Source organism: Lonchura striata, chromosome 2 (genome assembly GCF_050655825.1).
Source record: "Lonchura striata isolate lonStrDom1 chromosome 2, ASM5065582v1, whole genome shotgun sequence".
NCBI classification, from domain to species: domain Eukaryota; kingdom Metazoa; phylum Chordata; class Aves; order Passeriformes; family Estrildidae; genus Lonchura; species Lonchura striata.
Genome location: NC_140704.1, coordinates 151,428,316 through 151,436,919, shown reverse-complemented (window position 1 = coordinate 151,436,919; position 8,604 = coordinate 151,428,316). Strand labels below are relative to the sequence as shown.

The window sequence follows — 8,604 nt, the reverse complement described above, 5'->3', positions numbered from 1 at the left end:
TTTTTTATATGTTTTACCAGAATCTCATTATTGCAAAATGTAGTTATCTCAAAAGAAAATTCTATTCAGTTGCTATCCTCATCGTTCTGGTTTCAGAAAAAGAAACAAAACAAATCCAAGCTTCAAAATGCTGCACATAAACAAAATGTTTGATGTGAGCCACCACTTGCAGCAGGACAAGCTCACCTAATGCTGCCAGGATGCTGTGGGTGTAGATGAATATGTATGCACATGTTTGGGATCTTAGTCCTTCCCACCACTTAACATAATCTAGATTGTGGTGGAGCTTCTCCTACAAACACTCTGCCTCCTAAGGCAGGTATTTTTATTTTTAAGAGCCGCCACCCAGAAGAGCAAGCTTGCTGAAACTGGTAAGTTATTTGAACTAGGAAAGGTGAAGATAGAGAAAAACAGATTTAGAAAGCAAAAAGTTATTTTGCATTTGAATAGCATAAAGGGATAAAGTAAGACTTGGAAATAGATGTAGATCAATATTGTTCTCTGTGCAAGGAGATGTCTCAAATCTCCAAGCTGTCAGTCAGTCTTGACGTTGGCTCATTATTGTGCAAAATTTTGATTATTGTCTTCCTGTAATTGAAATTAGTTGAAGACTCCTCTTTGAGTGATGTGTCAAGATCAGCTGTCAAAAGTTGACAAAAAGATGAAATACCACATTATCTGTAACTTCATTAATGTATTGTCTTCCCTGTGATGATGGCATTGTATTCTCACCATCCTATTGTTTTAGTTGTCTAGTTGAGACAAAGGTAACAGTGTAAGACATTTACTGATAAATAAGGGTTGTGTGAAGATTACAAAATATTATTTCTTTTGTACTGCATGTGGAAATTGGGTTGTTAGTCTATGAGCTTTCCTTGAGGACCTTGGTATATTAGTATCCATAATGAGGCGTGATGTAATAAAGCCTTGTTGAAACAAATTATTCAAACAAAATGAAAAGAGTTATCTGTTTGTCTATTTGCTGATTCCCTGCTTGACTTTCCAGCTCAGTGGCTTGTGTAAAGTTGCCCTGTAAGTTGTGGGTTTGTACACAGTTGTATTATGCTAATAATAGAAATGGAATTAGACTTTGTAATAAGAGACTATTCAGATTTGTTTGGGGTTGTTTTTTTTTTTCCCTCTTCCTGGGAAAATTATCTGTATGTCTGCTGCATGTGGAGTAGAAGAAGTTATTCCAGAGAGTATCTGGGAAAGGAGGATTGCTGTAGTGGTAGATTGTTGTAGTGAAAAGCTAAGGGAGGAATAATGATGCAGTCTGTGGAAGTGTAGGTTGTTTGTCTTGGCTGTTGAGATTTTTTAGGGTGTTTTTGTATGGTTCATTTCAATCTTCCTGGAGTGATGCTGGGACAGCCATGGCAGAATTGTTTCCAGAAGAAGCAGAATTGTGGGCAGGTGCTCGGAGGGTTGCACAGGCTGGTTGTGTCAGCAGTGCTCACAGAGGAACAGGACGTGGCCAGAGGGATGGGTGGGATCCAAAACAGACCATTAAAATGTTTTTTATTGTGGAGGGCTGTCCCACAAGAGAAGGATGACCAACTGCTCCCAGGAAAGCATCTGCTCACCTCGCCCTGCAGCAGAATGACTAAATTTAAATCCTGTTTGACTCACCTGAATTCTGGCCTCTATGGAGCTTTTGCACCCCTTCATCTGGCTTGGCTGGGGAGGTTTGCTTACTCTGGGTGAGCTCCTTGCTGCTGTGAGCTCAGGTAACTTCTCCCACAGACCCTTCAGTGTGCACAGCTCTTGTTTGTAGGACTTGGCACACACCCTTCTAATCAAAGCAATGTCAGGGAGAACTTGCTGGAGTGTCTGTGGTGGTTTAAACACAGGGAAATGTGTGTGAAAGGAGACACTTCAAAGCATGTTTGAACTGATGAATATTTTGAATGCTTACTGATGTTACACTCCATAGAAACTGCCAGAGATTAAGGGGCATGGAAAGAGCTACTGAAGGAAGGTGGAAGGTTGTGGGTGCCTTCCTGGGTGTTTGGGATGTCCATTAATGAGCTGGGATGCTCTAGCAGTTCTAATCTTGCCTTGTTCCTTTTAACTCTCCTCTGGAGATCAGACCTTCTCTGATAAGGTATTCTTTAGCTCTGCCATCTTTTTCTGTTATTTATTTACAAATTCATTAAGTACTATTTCCCATACTTAGTTTGATTGGGGACTACTCAGCTCTGATAGAAGATTGTATTAAAGCTCATATAATCCCTGCCTGGCTTGTTTGTTTGCAGGATAATTCTCCAGTCATGTTAACTTAATAAGACATAATATTCTGCTCCTCCTGTGTTTCTGTGATCCTAGTGGAAGACTCTGCTGGGAAACTTGGTCAGCCTGTAGGAAAAGAGACTGCTTTGCTTCAAGCCCCAAATTCTTGCACTTTTTTCAGACCCTCTGCCATTTCCTTGTACCACTGAAATCAATAGAATCGGTCCTGGAATTGGAAAGGTCCAGGAGCTTCCTAGGGATGAGATCTAAACTAAGCATTTGGCTAATATTTTTTATTGCTTATTTTTTTTTTTTCCCTTTAATTCAGGATATGCTCTAGATAAGATTTATGGGATGAAATCCTGGCATCTGAAGAGTACTTATTGACTCTGGTAGTGGCAGACACCATTATTTCTCAGGCCCCTCACTTGGGTGGTGATTGTTCTGCTCTCTTAGTTATTCATGCTGAGCTGAATATGACACAAGACCTGTAGGAGCCCTGGCCCCCTCTGGAGTAACAGCTGGAGGCCAGCAGGGAAGCCTGGTGCATCTTCAGTGGCATCAGACATCTTCATGTAGAAAGCTGTATCCTGCTGTGGGTCAGAACCCCTCTGATGTAAAAGCACTCCCTCTTTTGCCATAGAAGAATCTTGTATTAAAGGAAATTCTATTTAAATTTGATAGCTCATATTTTAGATTGCATGCACTGTGAAGAACAGTGCTTCTGATGTCCACTGCTGTGGGGATTAACAACCAACACAGCTCTTCTGGAAAAACAAACATGTATTGAGATGTGAGGTTTTAATACACTGACCAGAGTAAAGTGAGTTGTGTTCCAGTACTAAAAAGGGCTTACAAAAGGGAGTGAGAATGATTTTTTACCCAGGCAAATAGTTATAGGACAAGGGAGGCTGGTTTTAAACTAGAAGAAGATTTAGGTTAGGTGTTAGGAGAAAGTTCTTCACTGTGAGGATAGAAAGGCACTCACACAGGCTGTGCAGGGAAGCTGTGGATGCCCCATCCCTGGAAGTGTTCAGGGCCAGCCTGGATGGGACCTTGAGCAGCCCGATGTGGTGAGTCCCATCCCTGCCCCTGGCAGGGGTTTGGAACTATATGATCCTTAAGGTTCCTTCCTGCCCAAACCATTCTATAATGATTATTTGTTACTCAACATTTCTGTGCATGTCTTCTCAATTTAAAATAGCGAGCAACCATATAATCAGAAGACTGTGTAAAATTCCTTTCTTATCTGAAGTTTCAGAAAAGAAAAAAAAAAACCACAACTCAAACACATGGAAAATAAAATGAATAAGGTAGGGGAAGCAGCTGAAACCCTGTGGGGTTGGTTTGCTGGAAGGCTTTCCCAGGCACTATACTTTTAAATGCTTTCTTGCATAAGCATCTTGTAATGTAAGGTAGGGCTGTGTTGTCATGGAGACTTTCAGGTTACCTCACCATTTTGCTAGAAAAGACAAATTTCAGAGTGGCTGTCATTGTACTAATTTAGTCACAAGACCTGACTTCCCACTGGTTTTGTGCCTGCAGTCCTCATCCTTGTTTACAGTAAATCTTGTTTATGCCATTGCAGACATAAGAGTGGTTGCATGTTCTTTTATGAAGCTGTCTTCATGTGAATTCACAGTGCACAGCACAATAAATTAGTGTGAAGAGGGATTTATGGCCAGGCTTGGAAAAGCCTGCAGAAAGACTTCAGTCTGAGGAAGGCAGAAATTTGCACTGCCATAATCAGAAACCTGGTGGAGTCATTGCTCTGTCAGGTGGCACTGACTGCCCAGAGCCTGGGGAAGAATCATCCAGACTCTGTGATTCTGTGTACATGTGATGTCTAAGCTAATACCTGCATTATTTCTCTCTGTGGTGATTCCAGGTTCAGCACCGAAGGATCTCCAGCTGACCCCTGGAAATGATGAATTTGAATGCATTCTGTTGCAAAGTGGTTTGTGTGTGTTGGGCTTTTCCTGCTCTCTGCCTACCTCTTCTTCAGATGGGATTTGCCCTGCAGTTAAAGGGGGAAAATGGATTTTACTCCTGGTGTGTGCAAGGCTGGCCTCAGGCAGATGCCCACCTAAAAGGGTTTAAGAGAAAATCAACATCTAACTGCCACAAGCAGCTTCCAAGCATGATTTTTCTCTGACTTGCATCTCCAGTTTTCAACTCCCCTCACTTTAAGGTTGCTGTAACACCTCAACCCTCATTTTTTGGAATTCATCAATCCTTCCTTGTTTCATCCCTGCCTTTGCCTGCTCCAGCTTCATATCCCCTCAAACTTTCAGAATGCTCTTGCTTCTCTCTCTCTCTCTCTCAGTTTTGCCTGTCATCTCTCTTCTGCAGGAAAGCACAGAGATTATCAGATGCTGCTGATATTAGACAGTTATGAAGAATTTTCAGGGATGCCAGTTTCTATCTGTGCCCTTCCCCAGGAAGTATGTGTAGGTGGAGGTGACAAATAACATGAAGCCCTCACAAAGCTATTTCAGACAGACAATGTGGGAAGAAAATGGACCTCTGGTTGTCTGGGTTGCTGTGTCCTGTCTGCTGTCCCTCAGATTTATTTCACCTTTGTAGGATACAATGATTACATGAAACCTATTTCAGGCTGATGTCCTGAAAGGACTGTTTGTCCCTATGACTGCTTTTTTTTTTTTTTTTTTTTTCCCTTTGTTGTTGTTGTTGTTGACATTTCTTTGCTTCTTTTATCCTGTCCTCTGCTAGAAGCAAATCAAAGGATGTTCCTGGACTGTTGTCAAATGGTCAGTGCACATCCTCATCTCATTTTTCCAAGTCAGTTGATCTCAGGATTGGTATAAGATACCTCTACCCTCCTGTTTCGTGGAGCAAGGGGGTTACACTTATTTACTTGATAAAAAATATCTTTGCTTTCCCCTTCTGAATGATGTTTCTTTCCATTTTAAAAGATTGAGGGGGAACCAAAAAACTCCAACTGAGCGTAGAGAGATAAAAGGTTCTCCAATGGTCAAAGATTCTTTCCTTCCTTTTTTGCCATCTAGTCTTCTCTTGCAAGCATATCCCCAGATTTTTAATCCTCCTTTGGATTTTTCCAGTGCCCCAAAAACACCATGATGTAAGAGGGAGACTGGATTCTTTGCTGGTTGGTTGTGATTGCTGAGGTTGGAACAACACTCAAATCTTCACTGTCCAGGAAATAATAATAATAATTAGGGCAAATTTTGCCTGCTAAAGAGATGATACACTTTGTGAGTCTCCCTGTGGTTCCTTCTTAGCTTCATCTCATGATGCTGGATGCATTGGCAATGCTGAAGGAAACATCCTTAACATAAGGATCTGGGAAGAGCCTGCCATCCTTGAATCTCGACTTGAGAATCTCCCAGGAATTTTCAAACTGTTATTGAGTCTTCTGGGATCTGCTGCTGCTATTGCCACACATAGTTTTCCACAAGTTTGAAATGGCACCACATTCCTAGAGGAGGTCACCTCCATGGGAAGGAGAGTCAGGTCTAAAGTGTCACACTGATTGCTTCTGTAGATCACCTTGGCTTCTCCCAGCTTAAGTCAGCAGATATCTGTCAATTTACATTCCCTGGGAATAGATCCCAGAGAATGGCATGTTCTGCTGAGCAGCCTCATCCCATTCATCTTTACACCAGTGTTCAGCTTTGAGAAGTACAGTGAGGTAGGGAGGGAAATATTTGAGATCTGTCCTGACCTGCAAGTGTGTTGTGCTCTGAGGTAGCAAGAACTCCTACAGAGGATGGATCTCCACATTTCTTCTCAAGGGCAACCAAAGAACAACCTAAGTACTCTGTGTTCTCTCAGTAGTAGGATGCAAAATCTTTTATGCCTTTATTTTATTTTTTTGGTGATATATACGGGGATTTTCCAGCAGAAAGTGTTTCAGTTGCTGCTTTGCTGTCACATGTCTAAGCTGGTCTCAAAGCCAAAAAAACTGGTATACAGCAACAAGAGAAACCACAATGACTGGTAATGGTCCCACTGCAAGATCCTAGGCAGATTCTTTGAAGCCCTTCTGACATGATACTATTGAAAAACGTATTTTGATTTTAAATGCTTTGAGTTTCAAATGTATTGCCGGTCCTTTGTCCCACTAAAATGCTTCTAGGTCTCAGGGAAGCTAGGCTGGGCTAAGTGCTTGATGGTTATTTTAAGCAGTCTTCTGCATTTAGCAACCTGCCATAAATCTTAGAAATGCCAGCACACACATTTGTAAAATATGGACAGGATGAAGCAGACTGCAGCTTTTAATAAGTGACAGTGAAGCTACCTCATGTGGCTCTTTACCTGATCCTTGTTGGTCTTCTTCAAATGCAGCACATGGACCAAATTATTCTACTAATGCAAGGTGTACTTATGGAGTAGGCAAAGATATTTCATAACCCCTAACACTGTACCTCTTCAAGCAGAGATTAACCCCCCCTTCAAATGTATAAAATCCTGCAGTAATTTGTTTCTTTAAGAGATCTTTAAATCTCTGGTATATAGTTATTGACTAGACTGTCCCAGTTGCTTTTGCTGAAAAGAGCTTGGAAAGAATGGATTAAATGATTTTGTTAATTTCCCACCCTGCTTGGCTCAGATGGGTGCATATGTACCAGTTATATTTATTTGGCAGGTGTTCCTTCCCTCTCTCTCCTTTGGACTTGTTGTTCCCTGTTCTGTTACTCAATCAAGGATTATAGGAAAAAAAGGAATAAATAAAAGAAATTAGTGTGATGCTTGAGCATTCTGTACTAGCACAGCAGTGTGGAAGGTACACAAGGAGCCCTGCACATCTGACCTCTCCTTCAGATTCTGCTGTACTCAGTGCTAGATAGGAAAGCTGAGGTGGAGAAATTAGGGCCACAATGATTAAAGGATTATTCCACACTCAGAGATATCTAAGTGCAAAATTTAGGTAACATTTAGGTCATCAATACCTATGCAAGACTCATTAATCTGATGCATGCTGTACTTCAGAGCATGTCTACATGTAAGAGAAATTCTGTTGCCATATTTTTAAAGGTGTCATAGTATGTGACAGAGAAGTGGCTCGGCTCATATGAGCAAAGAAGTCTGTCCTGGGCTGGGATTCAGAGATGTCTCTTGAGCAGTGAACAGGAAACTGCTACCAAGCAGATTGCCAGCTCTGACTTCATGTCATGGAATATGGCAATCAAAGCTAAAGATACCAGCCAAGATGCTTAGAAACCCACTGTGAGCAGACACAAGTCTCGTGGCTCTCTTAAGCCAGCTCTGCAAACCAGTGAGTTACCAGGAATGTCTAGCAGGACAAGAAAAGGAGAGGTTCAGCAGGATTTGAGGAGTTTACTTCAGACACAGAGATTACGATGAATGGGATATGTGGATGAATCCCCAGATGAGTTCTGATTTTAATAGTCAGTGGTCTGAGACTTCACTATAGAGCACATGTAAGATCACAGTGTTGACTTCTGTCCTTTCCTTCTGGAGATGAACATATATCTGTAATTTACTGTGACAGGTGCTCTGCTGCCATAGATTATGGCAGCCCAAGGAAAGTCTTAGAATTGCATGTAAAATACCAGCTTACAGCTCCACAGCCAGCTCTGCCAGCTCGCGTGGGCGAGGGTTTGACCTTCTGTTTTGAGATGCTGTTCTGGGTACCAGAACTTGGGCACTGTGATCATCCACAGCCTCTTCTGAGATGGAGAATAATATTATACCCTTCTGTCCTTCAGTGAATGAAGCCAAAGGCTAGACACTCTGGCTTCTGTCACCTGAAATCCTGGGAAGATTGCCATAACACACTCTGTTTCATCTTCCTTTCTAGCAGTCAGCTTGACTGCTGCCTGAATAGCACACAAGACACTTCAAAGTCAGACAGCTCTCAGGCAGTCAGTGGAGAAGTGGCAATGACATTTCGTTGGTCCCACTGATGCCCCTAACCTAATGATCAGGTTTTTTTGTGCCTGTGTAAGTAATTTTAAATACCTGATGCTATTATGAAACACCTCCCTGCCAACCTCAATGGGACATCATAAGGCTTAATTAAATGCTTGCAGTGTATTCTGCCATGCTGAGAAGCAAGGTACTGCAGAAGGCAAAATAATATTACAATTAAAAAAGTCTATCACAATCTGGAAAATGGGTGAAAAAAATAAAAACAGAGTGTCTAGTACAATCACTTTCTGTTGCACTCTGCAAGCACAGTGAACTCTAAGAGATTCTCCCCAAAGGCAGGTCCTTCATTGACTCAAGATGCTATCTCACACAAAACAAGCAAATTGTGAGTGTTAGGCAGATGCAGAGCCAGAAATTGGGAATAATTCTGCTTTTTTTTTTTTGTTGTTCTTTTTAGTTTTGTTTTGTTTTGTTTTGTTTTGTTTTGTTTTGTTTAAA

The 8,604-nt window shown here is 41.5% G+C and overlaps 1 protein-coding gene across 1 annotated transcript in view; it reads left to right on the top strand.

Annotated features, from left to right (window-relative positions):
* The first annotated feature begins 285 nt into the window (after window positions 1–285).
* The window catches only part of FAM135B (family with sequence similarity 135 member B), a 259,504-nt gene continuing 251,185 nt past the window's right edge, over window positions 286–8,604 (top strand). Inside the window, exon 1 of the mRNA XM_077781909.2 lies at window positions 286–371. The gene's annotated coding sequence lies outside the window, so the exon portion shown is untranslated. The remainder of the gene's footprint in view (window positions 372–8,604) is intronic.